Source organism: Hyla sarda, unplaced genomic scaffold, assembly GCF_029499605.1.
Source record: "Hyla sarda isolate aHylSar1 unplaced genomic scaffold, aHylSar1.hap1 scaffold_3181, whole genome shotgun sequence".
Lineage (NCBI taxonomy): Eukaryota > Metazoa > Chordata > Amphibia > Anura > Hylidae > Hyla > Hyla sarda.
The window spans coordinates 1-22,448 of record NW_026609914.1 but is presented as its reverse complement, the minus strand read 5'-3'; the positions used below and the strand labels follow the sequence as shown (position 1 = coordinate 22,448).

The 22,448-nt window shown below is 45.0% G+C and overlaps 8 non-coding genes across 8 annotated transcripts; all 8 read left to right on the top strand.

Annotated features, from left to right (window-relative positions):
* Positions 1-581: 581 nt before the first annotated feature.
* Positions 582-765, top strand: LOC130329589 (U2 spliceosomal RNA). Its single transcript, XR_008873132.1, has one exon. It is a non-coding gene; the product is annotated as a U2 spliceosomal RNA (small nuclear RNA).
* A 2,087-nt stretch (positions 766-2,852) lies between these two features.
* Positions 2,853-3,045, top strand: LOC130329587 (U2 spliceosomal RNA). Its single transcript, XR_008873130.1, has one exon. It is a non-coding gene; the product is annotated as a U2 spliceosomal RNA (small nuclear RNA).
* Positions 3,046-5,142: 2,097 nt separating this feature from the next.
* On the top strand, positions 5,143-5,333 carry LOC130329594 (U2 spliceosomal RNA). The gene has a single exon (XR_008873136.1). It is a non-coding gene; the product is annotated as a U2 spliceosomal RNA (small nuclear RNA).
* Positions 5,334-12,527: 7,194 nt separating this feature from the next.
* Positions 12,528-12,711, top strand: LOC130329588 (U2 spliceosomal RNA). The gene has a single exon (XR_008873131.1). It is a non-coding gene; the product is annotated as a U2 spliceosomal RNA (small nuclear RNA).
* Positions 12,712-14,810: 2,099 nt separating this feature from the next.
* Positions 14,811-15,001, top strand: LOC130329593 (U2 spliceosomal RNA). Its single transcript, XR_008873135.1, has one exon. It is a non-coding gene; the product is annotated as a U2 spliceosomal RNA (small nuclear RNA).
* A 2,093-nt stretch (positions 15,002-17,094) lies between these two features.
* LOC130329592 (U2 spliceosomal RNA) lies at positions 17,095-17,285 on the top strand. The gene has a single exon (XR_008873134.1). It is a non-coding gene; the product is annotated as a U2 spliceosomal RNA (small nuclear RNA).
* A 2,091-nt stretch (positions 17,286-19,376) lies between these two features.
* LOC130329590 (U2 spliceosomal RNA) lies at positions 19,377-19,567 on the top strand. Its single transcript, XR_008873133.1, has one exon. It is a non-coding gene; the product is annotated as a U2 spliceosomal RNA (small nuclear RNA).
* A 2,091-nt stretch (positions 19,568-21,658) lies between these two features.
* Positions 21,659-21,849, top strand: LOC130329586 (U2 spliceosomal RNA). The gene has a single exon (XR_008873129.1). It is a non-coding gene; the product is annotated as a U2 spliceosomal RNA (small nuclear RNA).
* Positions 21,850-22,448: the final 599 nt, after the last annotated feature.

The following is a 22,448-nucleotide window of genomic DNA, read 5'->3' as shown; positions in this document are numbered from 1 at the left end:
TTATGCGAAGTCTGTGTGGAGAAAAATGTCTGGTCTAATTAAAAATCTTACTGGAATTGAAATCTTATCCTTTAATATGATGATGTTTGGTTTGTGTGCAGTGGAGAGAGAGAAGGCAAGAGTGTTATGGTTCATAGTAAATTGTGTAAAAGAGGTTCTGTGGGATGTAAGGAATATTAGGATTTTCAATCAAACTGAAGTAAGTGTGAAGGAGTGTCTGGGCATGATCCGTGGTAAAATTTACCTTTACGTATTATGTGATAGGAAAAACTATGGTTCTGATGATGCAGAGGGGATCTGGAAACACAAAAAATGGAAGTACTGGTTATGATTGTATTCTTATTTGTCTTTCTTTTTCTTTTCTTACAGATTATATCCTGATATGAAGGGACAGTTGGAGGGACAGAATCCGCTGCAATTTATTTTTTCTGAGGGAAAGTCATGAAGGGAAAGCTTTTTGTTATATGTACATGTAAAGACATGATTCCTGTATATATTGTATATGTCAAATATGTGTTATTCATGTGTTTTCAGATGAATATGTAATTTTTTGAATGATTTACTTGGTTATGTATTGTATATTTCCTTTTCAATAAAAAAAAAAAAAAAAAATCTGTTCTTATCAGTTTAATATCTGATACGTCCCCTATCTGGGGACCATATATTAAATGGATTTTTGAGAACGGGGGCCGATTTCGAAGCTTGCTTCCGTCGCCCTATGCATTGACCCGATATGGCAGTATCTTCGGGTACAGTGCACCACCCCCTTACAGGGTTAAAAAGAAAGATTCCTACTTTCATTGCTACCTGCTTGCTGGCTAGCCAGCTAGCCAGCCCTGTGGGCCTTGCTGCTGCTGCTGCTGCTGCTGCAGCCAAAAAACAAAAGGTGGTGCTGCTGCTGCTTCTGCTGCTTCTGCTTGTGTCTGGCCGCTGTTGGAGCGTCCAGGCACAGGACTTCTGCTGCTGCTGACTAAATGGCCTCCTTAATTGGATCATTTGAGTAGCCAGCACACCTGTGCAGGTAGGGCATGACATGATAGGCAGCTGCCTTGATAGCGGGTGGGTGCTGAATGTTCCTAATTGACAAAATAAGATTAATGCTTATGAAGAAATATAAAATCTCATCCCTTCCCCAATATCGCGCCACACCCCTACCCCTTAATTCCCTGGTTGAACTTGATGGACATATGTCTTTTTTCGACCGTACTAACTATGTAACTATGTAACATAACATGGGGGGGTCTCCTGGCTGTTCACACAGGTGTGTCATTGCTGTACATTGACCATGCATTGCTTCTGTGGTATTGCAAAGGCAAAGACAAATGCTTCCAGCCATCCATTGCACTAATGGATTGGTCATCAGCTGGCTGTCTATGTCCCGCATCAATATAGACCAAAGTACAGAGGGTTAGGCTATGCTATAGTGCACCTACCTGATGCATCAGAAGGTGCGAGGCCCTTGCTAAATTCTGTGCACAGACTTTGAGATCTATGCTTTAGACTGTATCTAAACCTGCTCCAACATGGACTGACATTCTGGCCTACTTTCAGCCGATGCGACTTGTCTGTCGCTGAACAGTCGCTTTTTATGTATTCAGCACCTATGTATAATGTTGTAAAAATGCTCTAGAAGCTAAAGTCGCAGAAATGTCACACATATTTGGCCTGCAACTTTCTGTGCGACAAATTCAGACAGGAAAAATCAGTATAAATCCTTAGAAAATTATCCCCCAGTGTCTCCATCTGCTGGCGGTATTGAATAAGCATTGCTGCACTGATGGGGTATGCATTAGACGAAAAAAAAGAAGAAAAAGAAGAATAATACGCCCAGAAAAGAGGCGAAAAGGAGAAAAACGTAAAAAAACGTGAAAAAAAAGTAAGAGGAAGAGAAGGGAAAAAAAGGTGGAAATGGGTTTAAAAGTGATTTCGGCGGAGAAATATATATATATATATATATATATATATATATATATATATATACGCGCACACACACACATATATATAAACGTATTCTCCGTTGAGATATTGCAGCCGCTGCTGTGTCCAGGCCCAGGAGCCTTAGCACTGTGCTGTGATGTCACTCAATACCACTGACATCACTAGGTGTAAACAACATCTCTCCTTTGCTGTGTATGTGACTATGGAGCTGTTTGGTGATGTCGTCTATTATGGCCTTCATAGAAGCAACAGGAGATTGTTGCATCCATCTAGAACCCTCAGAACTACAGTGCTATGATGTCACTCACTTCCACAGGCCTTGCAGAGTGTAAACAACAACAACCCAGCTTTGTCGTGTATGTAACCATAGGGATTGTGATGTCACCTAGAACCTTCACAGCAGCGACAGCTTTATGAGGAGCATCAGCACTGCTCTGCCTGAGCAGAACCATCACCGCCATAGGTTGTCAAATAACCCGGATTTAACCCACACAGGTAAGTCCAATGGGGTGCAGGCATGTCCTCTATGCTTACAGCTTCCCGTGGGTGTTGGTTTGATACCGTTTGGGGACAGCCAAGGAGGCATCTGCAGGCAACAAAGGTAGGTGTGTGCTTGTGTGTGTGTTTCCTATGCAGATCCTAAGCCCAGTGTCACATGCAAGTAGGAGGAGTAAGAAGGGTTCCTGGCAAATCCGGGTTATGGATTGCATTTAAAAAGGCCCCGTGGGAGTGCAATGGGCCCCTGTCTTGCTGCTTAGCAATAATGGTATGGGTTTAGGTTCTGCTGTGTGTACTGGTGGTTGACTGCCCCCCAGCCCAGAGTGTGCATGGAAAATTGTCTGGCAGCCTCCTTGACAGCAAGCAGTGATAGTGCCCATGAAGGGGACCTTGTTGGGCCCGCCCCTTTCACGGTTATCGCTTCTCGGCCTTTTGGCTAAGATCAAGTGTAGTATCTGTTCTTATCAGTTTAATATCTGATACGTCCCCTATCTGGGGACCATATATTAAATGGATTTTTGAGAACGGGGGCCGCGATTTCGAAGCTTGCTTCCGTCGCCCTATGCATTGACCCGATATGGCAGTATCTTCGGGTACAGTGCACCACCCCCTTACAGGGTTAAAAAGAAAGATTCCTACTTTCATTGCTACCTGCTTGCTGGCTAGCCAGCTAGCCAGCCCTGTGGGCCTTGCTGCTGCTGCTGCTGCTGCTGCAGCCAAAAAACAAAAGGTGGTGCTGCTGCTGCTTCTGCTGCTTCTGCTTGTGTCTGGCCGCTGTTGGAGCGTCCAGGCACAGGACTTCTGCTGCTGCTGACTAAATGGCCTCCTTAATTGGATCATTTGAGTAGCCAGCACACCTGTGCAGGTAGGGCATGACATGATAGGCAGCTGCCTTGATAGCGGGTGGGTGCTGAATGTTCCTAATTGACAAAATAAGATTAATGCTTATGAAGAAATATAAAATCTCATCCCTTCCCCAATATCGCGCCACACCCCTACCCCTTAATTCCCTGGTTGAACTTGATGGACATATGTCTTTTTTCGACCGTACTAACTATGTAACTATGTAACATAACATGGGGGGGTCTCCTGGCTGTTCACACAGGTGTGTCATTGCTGTACATTGACCATGCATTGCTTCTGTGGTATTGCAAAGGCAAAGACAAATGCTTCCAGCCATCCATTGCACTAATGGATTGGTCATCAGCTGGCTGTCTATGTCCCGCATCAATATAGACCAAAGTACAGAGGGTTAGGCTATGCTATAGTGCACCTACCTGATGCATCAGAAGGTGCGAGGCCCTTGCTAAATTCTGTGCACAGACTTTGAGATCTATGCTTTAGACTGTATCTAAACCTGCTCCAACATGGACTGACATTCTGGCCTACTTTCAGCCGATGCGACTTGTCTGTCGCTGAACAGTCGCTTTTTATGTATTCAGCACCTATGTATAATGTTGTAAAAATGCTCTAGAAGCTAAAGTCGCAGAAATGTCACACATATTTGGCCTGCAACTTTCTGTGCGACAAATTCAGACAGGAAAAATCAGTATAAATCCTTAGAAAATTATCCCCCAGTGTCTCCATCTGCTGGCGGTATTGAATAAGCATTGCTGCACTGATGGGGTATGCATTAGACGAAAAAAAAGAAGAAAAAGAAGAATAATACGCCCAGAAAAGAGGCGAAAAGGAGAAAAACGTAAAAAAACGTGAAAAAAAAGTAAGAGGAAGAGAAGGGAAAAAAAGGTGGAAATGGGTTTAAAAGTGATTTCGGCGGAGAAATATATATATATATATATATATATATATATATATATATATATATATATATATACGCGCACACACACACATATATATAAACGTATTCTCCGTTGAGATATTGCAGCCGCTGCTGTGTCCAGGCCCAGGAGCCTTAGCACTGTGCTGTGATGTCACTCAATACCACTGACATCACTAGGTGTAAACAACATCTCTCCTTTGCTGTGTATGTGACTATGGAGCTGTTTGGTGATGTCGTCTATTATGGCCTTCATAGAAGCAACAGGAGATTGTTGCATCCATCTAGAACCCTCAGAACTACAGTGCTATGATGTCACTCACTTCCACAGGCCTTGCAGAGTGTAAACAACAACAACCCAGCTTTGTTGTGTATGTAACCATAGGGATTGTGATGTCACCTAGAACCTTCACAGCAGCGACAGCTTTATGAGGAGCATCAGCACTGCTCTGCCTGAGCAGAACCATCACCGCCATAGGTTGTCAAATAACCCGGATTTAACCCACACAGGTAAGTCCAATGGGGTGCAGGCATGTCCTCTATGCTTACAGCTTCCCATGGGTGTTGGTTTGATACCGTTTGGGGACAGCCAAGGAGGCATCTGCAGGCAACAAAGGTAGGTGTGTGCTTGTGTGTGTGTTTCCTATGCAGATCCTAAGCCCAGTGTCACATGCAAGTAGGAGGAGTAAGAAGGGTTCCTGGCAAATCCGGGTTATGGATTGCATTTAAAAAGGCCCCGTGGGAGTGCAATGGGCCCCTGTCTTGCTGCTTAGCAATAATGGTATGGGTTTAGGTTCTGCTGTGTGTACTGGTGGTTGACTGCCCCCCAGCCCAGAGTGTGCATGGAAAATTGTCTGGCAGCCTCCCTGACAGCAAGCAGTGATAGTGCCCATGAAGGGGACCTTGTTGGGCCCGCCCCTTTCACGGTTATCGCTTCTCGGCCTTTTGGCTAAGATCAAGTGTAGTATCTGTTCTTATCAGTTTAATATCTGATACGTCCCCTATCTGGGGACCATATATTAAATGGATTTTTGAGAACGGGGGCCGATTTCGAAGCTTGCTTCCGTCGCCCTATGCATTGACCCGATATGGCAGTATCTTCGGGTACAGTGCACCACCCCCTTACAGGGTTAAAAAGAAAGATTCCTACTTTCATTGCTACCTGCTTGCTGGCTAGCCAGCTAGCCAGCCCTGTGGGCCTTGCTGCTGCTGCTGCTGCTGCTGCAGCCAAAAAACAAAAGGTGGTGCTGCTGCTGCTTCTGCTGCTTCTGCTTGTGTCTGGCCGCTGTTGGAGCGTCCAGGCACAGGACTTCTGCTGCTGCTGACTAAATGGCCTCCTTAATTGGATCATTTGAGTAGCCAGCACACCTGTGCAGGTAGGGCATGACATGATAGGCAGCTGCCTTGATAGCGGGTGGGTGCTGAATGTTCCTAATTGACAAAATAAGATTAATGCTTATGAAGAAATATAAAATCTCATCCCTTCCCCAATATCGCGCCACACCCCTACCCCTTAATTCCCTGGTTGAACTTGATGGACATATGTCTTTTTTCGACCGTACTAACTATGTAACTATGTAACATAACATGGGGGGGTCTCCTGGCTGTTCACACAGGTGTGTCATTGCTGTACATTGACCATGCATTGCTTCTGTGGTATTGCAAAGGCAAAGACAAATGCTTCCAGCCATCCATTGCACTAATGGATTGGTCATCAGCTGGCTGTCTATGTCCCGCATCAATATAGACCAAAGTACAGAGGGTTAGGCTATGCTATAGTGCACCTACCTGATGCATCAGAAGGTGCGAGGCCCTTGCTAAATTCTGTGCACAGACTTTGAGATCTATGCTTTAGACTGTATCTAAACCTGCTCCAACATGGACTGACATTCTGGCCTACTTTCAGCCGATGCGACTTGTCTGTCGCTGAACAGTCGCTTTTTATGTATTCAGCACCTATGTATAATGTTGTAAAAATGCTCTAGAAGCTAAAGTCGCAGAAATGTCACACATATTTGGCCTGCAACTTTCTGTGCGACAAATTCAGACAGGAAAAATCAGTATAAATCCTTAGAAAATTATCCCCCAGTGTCTCCATCTGCTGGCGGTATTGAATAAGCATTGCTGCACTGATGGGGTATGCATTAGACGAAAAAAAAGAAGAAAAAGAAGAATAATACGCCCAGAAAAGAGGCGAAAAGGAGAAAAACGTAAAAAAACGTGAAAAAAAAGTAAGAGGAAGAGAAGGGAAAAAAAGGTGGAAATGGGTTTAAAAGTGATTTCGGCGGAGAAATATATATATATATATATATATATATATATATATATATATATATATATATATACGCGCACACACACACATATATATAAACGTATTCTCCGTTGAGATATTGCAGCCGCTGCTGTGTCCAGGCCCAGGAGCCTTAGCACTGTGCTGTGATGTCACTCAATACCACTGACATCACTAGGTGTAAACAACATCTCTCCTTTGCTGTGTATGTGACTATGGAGCTGTTTGGTGATGTCGTCTATTATGGCCTTCATAGAAGCAACAGGAGATTGTTGCATCCATCTAGAACCCTCAGAACTACAGTGCTATGATGTCACTCACTTCCACAGGCCTTGCAGAGTGTAAACAACAACAACCCAGCTTTGTTGTGTATGTAACCATAGGGATTGTGATGTCACCTAGAACCTTCACAGCAGCGACAGCTTTATGAGGAGCATCAGCACTGCTCTGCCTGAGCAGAACCATCACCGCCATAGGTTGTCAAATAACCCGGATTTAACCCACACAGGTAAGTCCAATGGGGTGCAGGCATGTCCTCTATGCTTACAGCTTCCCGTGGGTGTTGGTTTGATACCGTTTGGGGACAGCCAAGGAGGCATCTGCAGGCAACAAAGGTAGGTGTGTGCTTGTGTGTGTGTTTCCTATGCAGATCCTAAGCCCAGTGTCACATGCAAGTAGGAGGAGTAAGAAGGGTTCCTGGCAAATCCGGGTTATGGATTGCATTTAAAAAGGCCCCGTGGGAGTGCAATGGGCCCCTGTCTTGCTGCTTAGCAATAATGGTATGGGTTTAGGTTCTGCTGTGTGTACTGGTGGTTGACTGCCCCCCAGCCCAGAGTGTGCATGGAAAATTGTCTGGCAGCCTCCCTGACAGCAAGCAGTGATAGTGCCCATGAAGGGGACCTTGTTGGGCCCACCCCTTTCACGGTTATCGCTTCTCGGCCTTTTGGCTAAGATCAAGTGTCTTGCCCTAAGGTATTCGGGTACCCCTCTCCTCGGCCTTGTGGGATCGCCCAGGTTTATTGCCTGGGCTTCACCCACCTGCTGCTATTGGGGAGAGGGCTTAGTCCCAGGATAACGGGAAGGTGATCATCGGAGGACGGGTCTGCCGGAGAGGATGGCTAATGCGCCGAACGCTCCTAATACAGTACGGCTGTTTATCGAGGAGGAAAAGAGGAGTGCCTACGGGATTTTGCATGTCCAGCAGAAGGTCGTGGAAGGAGTGCTGAGGATGCCGCATGCTTCCATCTTCTGTGTCCAGGTCTTTCCCAGCCAAGGATTCTTTGACGTGACCTTCTACAACCTGGATGATCTCCGTACCTGTCTCTACCGGAGTAAGGAGAATGCTTCTCACCCTGACCTACAAGGGATCCGATTCATTTCCTGCGAGGCTCGGCCTAAGAAAGTTCCAGTGGTAGTGCATATGTACAACCCTTTTGTGCGGGATGAGGAGATCCAGACCTTTCTAAGAAGGTATTGTGTGTCTGTTTCTGGTGCGGAGAGGAAAAATAACATCCTGGGGACTTTCACAGGCATGAGACGTTTTTGGGTGGAGTTTAGGCCTGCCCCCGAGGGTGGTGCTGAAGGTTTTTGTCACCCCCCGCAGAACTTTGCGATAGGGAACAACAGGGGGTTTCTGCACTACCCGGGGATGCCAAGTTTTTGCCGGGACTGTTTTTGCTTTGGTCATACCAGAGAGAACTGTACAACCGGGCAGGTTTGCAGGAACTGCCACAAGCCTGATCACCGCACTGCAGACTGTCCCGAGAAACGCAAGTGTCATTTCTGTGGTTCTTCGGATCACCTGGCTAGGAGTTGCCCCACTTACCAGTCCGGGGCACCCCGATCATATGCAATGGCTCTTCGAGGTGGGACAGTTCCTGAGGACTCCAATGCTGCCAGGGCAGGCGATGCAGAGGTTAGCGTGCTGACCAGTGAAGCAGAGTCTGCCCCTGTTTTTCCTTCCATTTCTAGGTCTGTTCCGGATGCTTTGGTGGCAGAGGGGGAGAAGGCGGAGTCTGTTTCGGGGGCATCTGTTTCGGAGGCCTCTGATCCCCCAGAGGAGATGACTGTGGACAAAGAATCCTTGAAGAGAAAGATGCCGGTGGAAGAATCGGAGGATGACTGTCCGACTCCTCAGAGTCAAAGGATTGAGGACTTTCCTAGCCCGGGAAGGGAGGAGGCAGGTGGAGGGTCGTCATGTCAGATTGATTCTGACTCCTCTTTATCCTCCCTGGGCACAGGTTATTTGGAGGAATGTTCAGTCAAAAAATTGACAAAGACTCTTAAGTTTAAGGAAGGGGAGGCAAAAAATAAGGGTAGAGGTCGGGGAAAGGCTAGGCCTCCTTTTGATAATGCTTGATTTTGTATTTCCTTTTTTTCCTTCAAATGTTTGAATGAGTTTAACAATTGGTTCTCTAAATGTCCGCAGTATTAGATCTTTAGAAAGGAGATCCGCCATTTTTGATTTACTTTCTAGATATTCTTTTGATGTTCTAGGTCTCCAGGAGTGCTGCTTGGATGGGGAGCCAAATATCTCCTGGCCTTATGGGCAATCGGTATGGTCTGGTTCAATGGAACGTAATTCGGGGGTGGGGATTTTGTTCAAAAGTAATGAGTTTGTTGTTAAAAAAGTTGTCCATATTGTTCCGGGTAGGGTATTATTAGTGCATTTTATTTTCAGGGGTTTCACATATAAAGTAATTAATGTTTATGCTCCAACTGGGAGGAAGGAAAGAGGGGAGGTGTTTGAGAAATTATATTTCTTTTTGAGTGGGAGGGATGATGTGTTCCTTATAGGGGATTTCAATTGTATAATAACAGAGGGGGATAGGAGTAGTACTACGGTGGGTGGTGGGTCTGGTTTAGACAGTACTAGTAAGCAGCTTAAAGAGATTGTAAATTTATTTGGGTTAAAGGATTCCTTTGTTGCCCATAATGATGGTACTATCGGTTATACATATTTTTCTAACAATACAAGTTCGCGTATTGATTTCATTTTTGTCTCAAAACTAATGTCTGTTTCTAATTTCAGACGGAGGAGGTTACCGTTCACGGATCATGCCTGGATTGAGTGTGTGGTAAAAGGTGGTGGTCTAAGTGAGTATGGAAAGGGTGTTTGGAAGTTGAATGTGTCTTTATTGGATAATGAATGTGTATTACAAGAATATAGGGAGCGTTTTGATGGATGGGTGTTGAGGAAGGATGCATTTTATAGTGTGGTTGAGTGGTGGGAGTGGGTGAAGTTAGAGACTAAAAGGTTTTTTATTAAAAAAGGGTGTGAGAAAGGGAGGAAAGATAGAGAAGAGTATGAGAGATGGCAAAGAAGGTTAGAGTATTTGTATGAATTGAGGCGTTTGGGGATGAGTGTTGAGAAGGAGATTGAGGAAGCTCGTGGAAGTGTGAATGAGTGTCTGGAGAGGAATGGAAGGAAGATTATTGCACAGGCTAGGGTTGAAGTGAAAGAGAAGGATGAGAAATGTAGCAAATTTTTCTTTAAAAAGGCATTCAGTAAAAAAACTGAGATGATGAGTGTTTTTACGAATGATGGGGTAGAGGTCTTTGGTAAGGATGAGGTGTTAGAGGAAGTGTGGAAGTTTTATTCTGATTTATTCACGGAGAAGGAGCGGGACGTGACTCTAGAGGAGGAATGTTTGGGATATGTGGATAAGCGTTTGGATGAAATTGATGGGTTCTTTATGGAAGAGGATGTGAGGAAGAGTGAGGTGGAGGATGCTGTGAATGGGATGAAGAAAGGAAAGGTGGCAGGGAGTGATGGTTTGCCTGTGGAATTTTATCTTGTGTTTTGGGATATGTTAGGGGATTATGTATGGGAGGTGTGTAAGGAAGTACTTAGGAGAGGGAAGTTATCTAAAAGTATGAGTGAGAGTGTGACTGTGTTATTGTTTAAAAAAGGGGATAAGAGGGATCTTAAAAATTGGAGGCCTATAGCGCTCTTGAATTGTGATTACAAAATTATTGCTAAAGTTATTGCGAATAGGTTAAAGGATGTGATTGATTGTATGGTAGGTGAGGAGCAAATGTGTACAGTGCCTGATCGTAGGATTTCTGAATGTCTGTTAGGTCTGAGGGATGTATTGTGGGACTGTAAAACTAGGAAGCAAGGTGTGGCTGTTGTTACGGTGGATTTTGAAAAAGCGTATGATAGGGTGGTGCATGATTTATTGTTTAGGGTTTTGAGGAGGATGAATGTGCCGGACAGAATGGTGAAGTGGATTGAATGTTTGTATAGGGACATTTATAGTAAGATTCAGGTCAATGGTTTTCTGAGTAGGGAAGTGAGTATAAAATCTGGAGTGCGGCAGGGGTGTCCCCTGTCGCCAATTCTTTTTATTTGTATGATTGAGCCTTTGTTGGGGATGATTAGGAGAGATAAGGTGATGCGGGGTATAGAAATACCTGGTAGTCATGGGAAGGATATGCGAGTGATTGGTTACATGGATGATGTTACTGTTGTATGTAAGTCAATGGCAGGGGTAAGGCGTGCTAAGTTATTGATTGAGTGTTTCTGTTTAATGAGTGGGTTTAAGCTTAATGTTGGGAAGAGTGGTTGTAAATTTTTTGAGGGGTGGGGAGAGAGTGGGTTGTGCGAGTGGCCTGTGAGAGAGGGGGGTGTGGAAGTGCTTGGGGTGGTGTTTGATAATGATTTGTATGGGAAAGAAAGTTGGGAGAGGGTTTTGGGGAGGGTGGGGAATAAAATAAACTTCTGGTCTTTAAGGACTTTATCGATTGAGGGAAGGATTCTGGTTATTAAAGCTGTTATAATTCCTATTTTGCTTTATGTTAATTATGTGTTTCCTCCACCGGATAGGTGTCTGGCAAGAATTATCAGGCAGATCTTTGTTTTCTTATGGAATTCAAGGATGGAGAAATTGAGTCGTGGGAAGGTGGTGAAAAGCAGAATGCATGGTGGGAAAGGAATGATGAATGTGGAAGTGTTCCTGGCTGTGAAGTATGTCAGTTTTTGTCTCGCTGTAAGTAAGAAGGAATGTGTGTTTGGGTGCATGGTAAGGTATTTGGCTGGTAATGTGTTGTTGAAATATAAGCTAATGGAAAGGGACTTAAGGGTACCTGTAAGTTTTGAGGTTCCTTGGTTCTATCAGAGAATAGGGCGGTGTGTCAGGAAAAATAATCTGGAATGTGTGACTGAATGGAATGATAGTAAGAAGGTGATGAAAGTGTTGGAGCAGAGAGAAACAGTGGAATGTGTGGGAGGTCTGTCTGAGAAGGATTGTAAGGTAGTGTGGAAAAATGTCAGTCACAAGGAACTGACAAATAAACAAAAGGACTTGTCTTGGATGTTAGCTCATGGGTGTCTGCCAACAAGGGAATTTCAGAGGAGAAGGAGATTGGTAGACAGTGAAGTGTGTCCCAGGGATGGTTGCGGTGGATGTGAGAATTATGTACATGTGTTTTGGGAGTGTGGTTATGCGAAGTCTGTGTGGAGAAAAATGTCTGGTCTAATTAAAAATCTTACTGGAATTGAAATCTTATCCTTTAATATGATGATGTTTGGTTTGTGTGCAGTGGAGAGAGAGAAGGCAAGAGTGTTATGGTTCATAGTAAATTGTGTAAAAGAGGTTCTGTGGGATGTAAGGAATATTAGGATTTTCAATCAAACTGAAGTAAGTGTGAAGGAGTGTCTGGGCATGATCCGTGGTAAAATTTACCTTTACGTATTATGTGATAGGAAAAACTATGGTTCTGATGATGCAGAGGGGATCTGGAAACACAAAAAATGGAAGTACTGGTTATGATTGTATTCTTATTTGTCTTTCTTTTTCTTTTCTTACAGATTATATCCTGATATGAAGGGACAGTTGGAGGGACAGAATCCGCTGCAATTTATTTTTTCTGAGGGAAAGTCATGAAGGGAAAGCTTTTTGTTATATGTACATGTAAAGACATGATTCCTGTATATATTGTATATGTCAAATATGTGTTATTCATGTGTTTTCAGATGAATATGTAATTTTTTGAATGATTTACTTGGTTATGTATTGTATATTTCCTTTTCAATAAAAAAAAAAAAAAAAAATCTGTTCTTATCAGTTTAATATCTGATACGTCCCCTATCTGGGGACCATATATTAAATGGATTTTTGAGAACGGGGGCCGATTTCGAAGCTTGCTTCCGTCGCCCTATGCATTGACCCGATATGGCAGTATCTTCGGGTACAGTGCACCACCCCCTTACAGGGTTAAAAAGAAAGATTCCTACTTTCATTGCTACCTGCTTGCTGGCTAGCCAGCTAGCCAGCCCTGTGGGCCTTGCTGCTGCTGCTGCTGCTGCTGCTGCAGCCAAAAAACAAAAGGTGGTGCTGCTGCTGCTTCTGCTGCTTCTGCTTGTGTCTGGCCGCTGTTGGAGCGTCCAGGCACAGGACTTCTGCTGCTGCTGACTAAATGGCCTCCTTAATTGGATCATTTGAGTAGCCAGCACACCTGTGCAGGTAGGGCATGACATGATAGGCAGCTGCCTTGATAGCGGGTGGGTGCTGAATGTTCCTAATTGACAAAATAAGATTAATGCTTATGAAGAAATATAAAATCTCATCCCTTCCACAATATCGCGCCACACCCCTACCCCTTAATTCCCTGGTTGAACTTGATGGACATATGTCTTTTTTCGACCGTACTAACTATGTAACTATGTAACATAACATGGGGGGGTCTCCTGGCTGTTCACACAGGTGTGTCATTGCTGTACATTGACCATGCATTGCTTCTGTGGTATTGCAAAGGCAAAGACAAATGCTTCCAGCCATCCATTGCACTAATGGATTGGTCATCAGCTGGCTGTCTATGTCCCGCATCAATATAGACCAAAGTACAGAGGGTTAGGCTATGCTATAGTGCACCTACCTGATGCATCAGAAGGTGCGAGGCCCTTGCTAAATTCTGTGCACAGACTTTGAGATCTATGCTTTAGACTGTATCTAAACCTGCTCCAACATGGACTGACATTCTGGCCTACTTTCAGCCGATGCGACTTGTCTGTCGCTGAACAGTCGCTTTTTATGTATTCAGCACCTATGTATAATGTTGTAAAAATGCTCTAGAAGCTAAAGTCGCAGAAATGTCACACATATTTGGCCTGCAACTTTCTGTGCGACAAATTCAGACAGGAAAAATCAGTATAAATCCTTAGAAAATTATCCCCCAGTGTCTCCATCTGCTGGCGGTATTGAATAAGCATTGCTGCACTGATGGGGTATGCATTAGACGAAAAAAAAGAAGAAAAAGAAGAATAATACGCCCAGAAAAGAGGCGAAAAGGAGAAAAACGTAAAAAAACGTGAAAAAAAAGTAAGAGGAAGAGAAGGGAAAAAAAGGTGGAAATGGGTTTAAAAGTGATTTCGGCGGAGAATATATATATATATATATATATATATATATATATATATATATATATATATATACGCGCACACACACACATATATATAAACGTATTCTCCGTTGAGATATTGCAGCCGCTGCTGTGTCCAGGCCCAGGAGCCTTAGCACTGTGCTGTGATGTCACTCAATACCACTGACATCACTAGGTGTAAACAACATCTCTCCTTTGCTGTGTATGTGACTATGGAGCTGTTTGGTGATGTCGTCTATTATGGCCTTCATAGAAGCAACAGGAGATTGTTGCATCCATCTAGAACCCTCAGAACTACAGTGCTATGATGTCACTCACTTCCACAGGCCTTGCAGAGTGTAAACAACAACAACCCAGCTTTGTTGTGTATGTAACCATAGGGATTGTGATGTCACCTAGAACCTTCACAGCAGCGACAGCTTTATGAGGAGCATCAGCACTGCTCTGCCTGAGCAGAACCATCACCGCCATAGGTTGTCAAATAACCCGGATTTAACCCACACAGGTAAGTCCAATGGGGTGCAGGCATGTCCTCTATGCTTACAGCTTCCCGTGGGTGTTGGTTTGATACCGTTTGGGGACAGCCAAGGAGGCATCTGCAGGCAACAAAGGTAGGTGTGTGCTTGTGTGTGTGTTTCCTATGCAGATCCTAAGCCCAGTGTCACATGCAAGTAGGAGGAGTAAGAAGGGTTCCTGGCAAATCCGGGTTATGGATTGCATTTAAAAAGGCCCCGTGGGAGTGCAATGGGCCCCTGTCTTGCTGCTTAGCAATAATGGTATGGGTTTAGGTTCTGCTGTGTGTACTGGTGGTTGACTGCCCCCCAGCCCAGAGTGTGCATGGAAAATTGTCTGGCAGCCTCCCTGACAGCAAGCAGTGATAGTGCCCATGAAGGGGACCTTGTTGGGCCCGCCCCTTTCACGGTTATCGCTTCTCGGCCTTTTGGCTAAGATCAAGTGTAGTATCTGTTCTTATCAGTTTAATATCTGATACGTCCCCTATCTGGGGACCATATATTAAATGGATTTTTGAGAACGGGGGCCGATTTCGAAGCTTGCTTCCGTCGCCCTATGCATTGACCCGATATGGCAGTATCTTCGGGTACAGTGCACCACCCCCTTACAGGGTTAAAAAGAAAGATTCCTACTTTCATTGCTACCTGCTTGCTGGCTAGCCAGCTAGCCAGCCCTGTGGGCCTTGCTGCTGCTGCTGCTGCTGCTGCAGCCAAAAAACAAAAGGTGGTGCTGCTGCTGCTTCTGCTGCTTCTGCTTGTGTCTGGCCGCTGTTGGAGCGTCCAGGCACAGGACTTCTGCTGCTGCTGACTAAATGGCCTCCTTAATTGGATCATTTGAGTAGCCAGCACACCTGTGCAGGTAGGGCATGACATGATAGGCAGCTGCCTTGATAGCGGGTGGGTGCTGAATGTTCCTAATTGACAAAATAAGATTAATGCTTATGAAGAAATATAAAATCTCATCCCTTCCCCAATATCGCGCCACACCCCTACCCCTTAATTCCCTGGTTGAACTTGATGGACATATGTCTTTTTTCGACCGTACTAACTATGTAACTATGTAACATAACATGGGGGGGTCTCCTGGCTGTTCACACAGGTGTGTCATTGCTGTACATTGACCATGCATTGCTTCTGTGGTATTGCAAAGGCAAAGACAAATGCTTCCAGCCATCCATTGCACTAATGGATTGGTCATCAGCTGGCTGTCTATGTCCCGCATCAATATAGACCAAAGTACAGAGGGTTAGGCTATGCTATAGTGCACCTACCTGATGCATCAGAAGGTGCGAGGCCCTTGCTAAATTCTGTGCACAGACTTTGAGATCTATGCTTTAGACTGTATCTAAACCTGCTCCAACATGGACTGACATTCTGGCCTACTTTCAGCCGATGCGACTTGTCTGTCGCTGAACAGTCGCTTTTTATGTATTCAGCACCTATGTATAATGTTGTAAAAATGCTCTAGAAGCTAAAGTCGCAGAAATGTCACACATATTTGGCCTGCAACTTTCTGTGCGACAAATTCAGACAGGAAAAATCAGTATAAATCCTTAGAAAATTATCCCCCAGTGTCTCCATCTGCTGGCGGTATTGAATAAGCATTGCTGCACTGATGGGGTATGCATTAGACGAAAAAAAAGAAGAAAAAGAAGAATAATACGCCCAGAAAAGAGGCGAAAAGGAGAAAAACGTAAAAAAACGTGAAAAAAAAGTAAGAGGAAGAGAAGGGAAAAAAAGGTGGAAATGGGTTTAAAAGTGATTTCGGCGGAGAAATATATATATATATATATATATATATATATATATATATATATATATATACGCGCACACACACACATATATATAAACGTATTCTCCGTTGAGATATTGCAGCCGCTGCTGTGTCCAGGCCCAGGAGCCTTAGCACTGTGCTGTGATGTCACTCAATACCACTGACATCACTAGGTGTAAACAACATCTCTCCTTTGCTGTGTATGTGACTATGGAGCTGTTTGGTGATGTCGTCTATTATGGCCTTCATAGAAGCAACAGGAGATTGTTGCATCCATCTAGAACCCTCAGAACTACAGTGCTATGATGTCACTCACTTCCACAGGCCTTGCAGAGTGTAAACAACAACAACCCAGCTTTGTTGTGTATGTAACCATAGGGATTGTGATGTCACCTAGAACCTTCACAGCAGCGACAGCTTTATGAGGAGCATCAGCACTGCTCTGCCTGAGCAGAACCATCACCGCCATAGGTTGTCAAATAACCCGGATTTAACCCACACAGGTAAGTCCAATGGGGTGCAGGCATGTCCTCTATGCTTACAGCTTCCCGTGGGTGTTGGTTTGATACCGTTTGGGGACAGCCAAGGAGGCATCTGCAGGCAACAAAGGTAGGTGTGTGCTTGTGTGTGTGTTTCCTATGCAGATCCTAAGCCCAGTGTCACATGCAAGTAGGAGGAGTAAGAAGGGTTCCTGGCAAATCCGGGTTATGGATTGCATTTAAAAAGGCCCCGTGGGAGTGCAATGGGCCCCTGTCTTGCTGCTTAGCAATAATGGTATGGGTTTAGGTTCTGCTGTGTGTACTGGTGGTTGACTGCCCCCCAGCCCAGAGTGTGCATGGAAAATTGTCTGGCAGCCTCCCTGACAGCAAGCAGTGATAGTGCCCATGAAGGGGACCTTGTTGGGCCCGCCCCTTTCACGGTTATCGCTTCTCGGCCTTTTGGCTAAGATCAAGTGTAGTATCTGTTCTTATCAGTTTAATATCTGATACGTCCCCTATCTGGGGACCATATATTAAATGGATTTTTGAGAACGGGGGCCGATTTCGAAGCTTGCTTCCGTCGCCCTATGCATTGACCCGATATGGCAGTATCTTCGGGTACAGTGCACCACCCCCTTACAGGGTTAAAAAGAAAGATTCCTACTTTCATTGCTACCTGCTTGCTGGCTAGCCAGCTAGCCAGCCCTGTGGGCCTTGCTGCTGCTGCTGCTGCTGCTGCTGCCAAAAAACAAAAGGTGGTGCTGCTGCTGCTTCTGCTGCTTCTGCTTGTGTCTGGCCGCTGTTGGAGCGTCCAGGCACAGGACTTCTGCTGCTGCTGACTAAATGGCCTCCTTAATTGGATCATTTGAGTAGCCAGCACACCTGTGCAGGTAGGGCATGACATGATAGGCAGCTGCCTTGATAGCGGGTGGGTGCTGAATGTTCCTAATTGACAAAATAAGATTAATGCTTATGAAGAAATATAAAATCTCATCCCTTCCCCAATATCGCGCCACACCCCTACCCCTTAATTCCCTGGTTGAACTTGATGGACATATGTCTTTTTTCGACCGTACTAACTATGTAACTATGTAACATAACATGGGGGGGTCTCCTGGCTGTTCACACAGGTGTGTCATTGCTGTACATTGACCATGCATTGCTTCTGTGGTATTGCAAAGGCAAAGACAAATGCTTCCAGCCATCCATTGCACTAATGGATTGGTCATCAGCTGGCTGTCTATGTCCCGCATCAATATAGACCAAAGTACAGAGGGTTAGGCTATGCTATAGTGCACCTACCTGATGCATCAGAAGGTGCGAGGCCCTTGCTAAATTCTGTGCACAGACTTTGAGATCTATGCTTTAGACTGTATCTAAACCTGCTCCAACATGGACTGACATTCTGGCCTACTTTCAGCCGATGCGACTTGTCTGTCGCTGAACAGTCGCTTTTTATGTATTCAGCACCTATGTATAATGTTGTAAAAATGCTCTAGAAGCTAAAGTCGCAGAAATGTCACACATATTTGGCCTGCAACTTTCTGTGCGACAAATTCAGACAGGAAAAATCAGTATAAATCCTTAGAAAATTATCCCCCAGTGTCTCCATCTGCTGGCGGTATTGAATAAGCATTGCTGCACTGATGGGGTATGCATTAGACGAAAAAAAAGAAGAAAAAGAAGAATAATACGCCCAGAAAAGAGGCGAAAAGGAGAAAAACGTAAAAAAACGTGAAAAAAAAGTAAGAGGAAGAGAAGGGAAAAAAAGGTGGAAATGGGTTTAAAAGTGATTTCGGCGGAGAAATATATATATATATATATATATATATATATATATATATATATATATACGCGCACACACACACATATATATAAACGTATTCTCCGTTGAGATATTGCAGCCGCTGCTGTGTCCAGGCCCAGGAGCCTTAGCACTGTGCTGTGATGTCACTCAATACCACTGACATCACTAGGTGTAAACAACATCTCTCCTTTGCTGTGTATGTGACTATGGAGCTGTTTGGTGATGTCGTCTATTATGGCCTTCATAGAAGCAACAGGAGATTGTTGCATCCATCTAGAACCCTCAGAACTACAGTGCTATGATGTCACTCACTTCCACAGGCCTTGCAGAGTGTAAACAACAACAACCCAGCTTTGTTGTGTATGTAACCATAGGGATTGTGATGTCACCTAGAACCTTCACAGCAGCGACAGCTTTATGAGGAGCATCAGCACTGCTCTGCCTGAGCAGAACCATCACCGCCATAGGTTGTCAAATAACCCGGATTTAACCCACACAGGTAAGTCCAATGGGGTGCAGGCATGTCCTCTATGCTTACAGCTTCCCGTGGGTGTTGGTTTGATACCGTTTGGGGACAGCCAAGGAGGCATCTGCAGGCAACAAAGGTAGGTGTGTGCTTGTGTGTGTGTTTCCTATGCAGATCCTAAGCCCAGTGTCACATGCAAGTAGGAGGAGTAAGAAGGGTTCCTGGCAAATCCGGGTTATGGATTGCATTTAAAAAGGCCCCGTGGGAGTGCAATGGGCCCCTGTCTTGCTGCTTAGCAATAATGGTATGGGTTTAGGTTCTGCTGTGTGTACTGGTGGTTGACTGCCCCCCAGCCCAGAGTGTGCATGGAAAATTGTCTGGCAGCCTCCCTGACAGCAAGCAGTGATAGTGCCCATGAAGGGGACCTTGTTGGGCCCGCCCCTTTCACGGTTATCGCTTCTCGGCCTTTTGGCTAAGATCAAGTGTAGTATCTGTTCTTATCAGTTTAATATCTGATACGTCCCCTATCTGGGGACCATATATTAAATGGATTTTTGAGAACGGGGGCCGATTTCGAAGCTTGCTTCCGTCGCCCTATGCATTGACCCGATATGGCAGTATCTTCGGGTACAGTGCACCACCCCCTTACAGGGTTAAAAAGAAAGATTCCTACTTTCATTGCTACCTGCTTGCTGGCTAGCCAGCTAGCCAGCCCTGTGGGCCTTGCTGCTGCTGCTGCTGCTGCTGCAGCCAAAAAACAAAAGGTGGTGCTGCTGCTGCTTCTGCTGCTTCTGCTTGTGTCTGGCCGCTGTTGGAGCGTCCAGGCACAGGACTTCTGCTGCTGCTGACTAAATGGCCTCCTTAATTGGATCATTTGAGTAGCCAGCACACCTGTGCAGGTAGGGCATGACATGATAGGCAGCTGCCTTGATAGCGGGTGGGTGCTGAATGTTCCTAATTGACAAAATAAGATTAATGCTTATGAAGAAATATAAAATCTCATCCCTTCCCCAATATCGCGCCACACCCCTACCCCTTAATTCCCTGGTTGAACTTGATGGACATATGTCTTTTTTCGACCGTACTAACTATGTAACTATGTAACATAACATGGGGGGGTCTCCTGGCTGTTCACACAGGTGTGTCATTGCTGTACATTGACCATGCATTGCTTCTGTGGTATTGCAAAGGCAAAGACAAATGCTTCCAGCCATCCATTGCACTAATGGATTGGTCATCAGCTGGCTGTCTATGTCCCGCATCAATATAGACCAAAGTACAGAGGGTTAGGCTATGCTATAGTGCACCTACCTGATGCATCAGAAGGTGCGAGGCCCTTGCTAAATTCTGTGCACAGACTTTGAGATCTATGCTTTAGACTGTATCTAAACCTGCTCCAACATGGACTGACATTCTGGCCTACTTTCAGCCGATGCGACTTGTCTGTCGCTGAACAGTCGCTTTTTATGTATTCAGCACCTATGTATAATGTTGTAAAAATGCTCTAGAAGCTAAAGTCGCAGAAATGTCACACATATTTGGCCTGCAACTTTCTGTGCGACAAATTCAGACAGGAAAAATCAGTATAAATCCTTAGAAAATTATCCCCCAGTGTCTCCATCTGCTGGCGGTATTGAATAAGCATTGCTGCACTGATGGGGTATGCATTAGACGAAAAAAAAGAAGAAAAAGAAGAATAATACGCCCAGAAAAGAGGCGAAAAGGAGAAAAACGTAAAAAAACGTGAAAAAAAAGTAAGAGGAAGAGAAGGGAAAAAAAGGTGGAAATGGGTTTAAAAGTGATTTCGGCGGAGATATATATATATATATATATATATATATATATATATATATATATATATACGCGCACACACACACATATATATAAACGTATTCTCCGTTGAGATATTGCAGCCGCTGCTGTGTCCAGGCCCAGGAGCCTTAGCACTGTGCTGTGATGTCACTCAATACCACTGACATCACTAGGTGTAAACAACATCTCTCCTTTGCTGTGTATGTGACTATGGAGCTGTTTGGTGATGTCGTCTATTATGGCCTTCATAGAAGCAACAGGAGATTGTTGCATCCATCTAGAACCCTCAGAACTACAGTGCTATGATGTCACTCACTTCCACAGGCCTTGCAGAGTGTAAACAACAACAACCCAGCTTTGTTGTGTATGTAACCATAGGGATTGTGATGTCACCTAGAACCTTCACAGCAGCGACAGCTTTATGAGGAGCATCAGCACTGCTCTGCCTGAGCAGAACCATCACCGCCATAGGTTGTCAAATAACCCGGATTTAACCCACACAGGTAAGTCCAATGGGGTGCAGGCATGTCCTCTATGCTTACAGCTTCCCGTGGGTGTTGGTTTGATACCGTTTGGGGACAGCCAAGGAGGCATCTGCAGGCAACAAAGGTAGGTGTGTGCTTGTGTGTGTGTTTCCTATGCAGATCCTAAGCCCAGTGTCACATGCAAGTAGGAGGAGTAAGAAGGGTTCCTGGCAAATCCGGGTTATGGATTGCATTTAAAAAGGCCCCGTGGGAGTGCAATGGGCCCCTGTCTTGCTGCTTAGCAATAATGGTATGGGTTTAGGTTCTGCTGTGTGTACTGGTGGTTGACTGCCCCCCAGCCCAGAGTGTGCATGGAAAATTGTCTGGCAGCCTCCCTGACAGCAAGCAGTGATAGTGCCCATGAAGGGGACCTTGTTGGGCCCGCCCCTTTCACGGTTATCGCTTCTCGGCCTTTTGGCTAAGATCAAGTGTAGTATCTGTTCTTATCAGTTTAATATCTGATACGTCCCCTATCTGGGGACCATATATTAAATGGATTTTTGAGAACGGGGGCCGATTTCGAAGCTTGCTTCCGTCGCCCTATGCATTGACCCGATATGGCAGTATCTTCGGGTACAGTGCACCACCCCCTTACAGGGTTAAAAAGAAAGATTCCTACTTTCATTGCTACCTGCTTGCTGGCTAGCCAGCTAGCCAGCCCTGTGGGCCTTGCTGCTGCTGCTGCTGCTGCTGCAGCCAAAAAACAAAAGGTGGTGCTGCTGCTGCTTCTGCTGCTTCTGCTTGTGTCTGGCCGCTGTTGGAGCGTCCAGGCACAGGACTTCTGCTGCTGCTGACTAAATGGCCTCCTTAATTGGATCATTTGAGTAGCCAGCACACCTGTGCAGGTAGGGCATGACATGATAGGCAGCTGCCTTGATAGCGGGTGGGTGCTGAATGTTCCTAATTGACAAAATAAGATTAATGCTTATGAAGAAATATAAAATCTCATCCCTTCCCCAATATCGCGCCACACCCCTACCCCTTAATTCCCTGGTTGAACTTGATGGACATATGTCTTTTTTCGACCGTACTAACTATGTAACTATGTAACATAACATGGGGGGGTCTCCTGGCTGTTCACACAGGTGTGTCATTGCTGTACATTGACCATGCATTGCTTCTGTGGTATTGCAAAGGCAAAGACAAATGCTTCCAGCCATCCATTGCACTAATGGATTGGTCATCAGC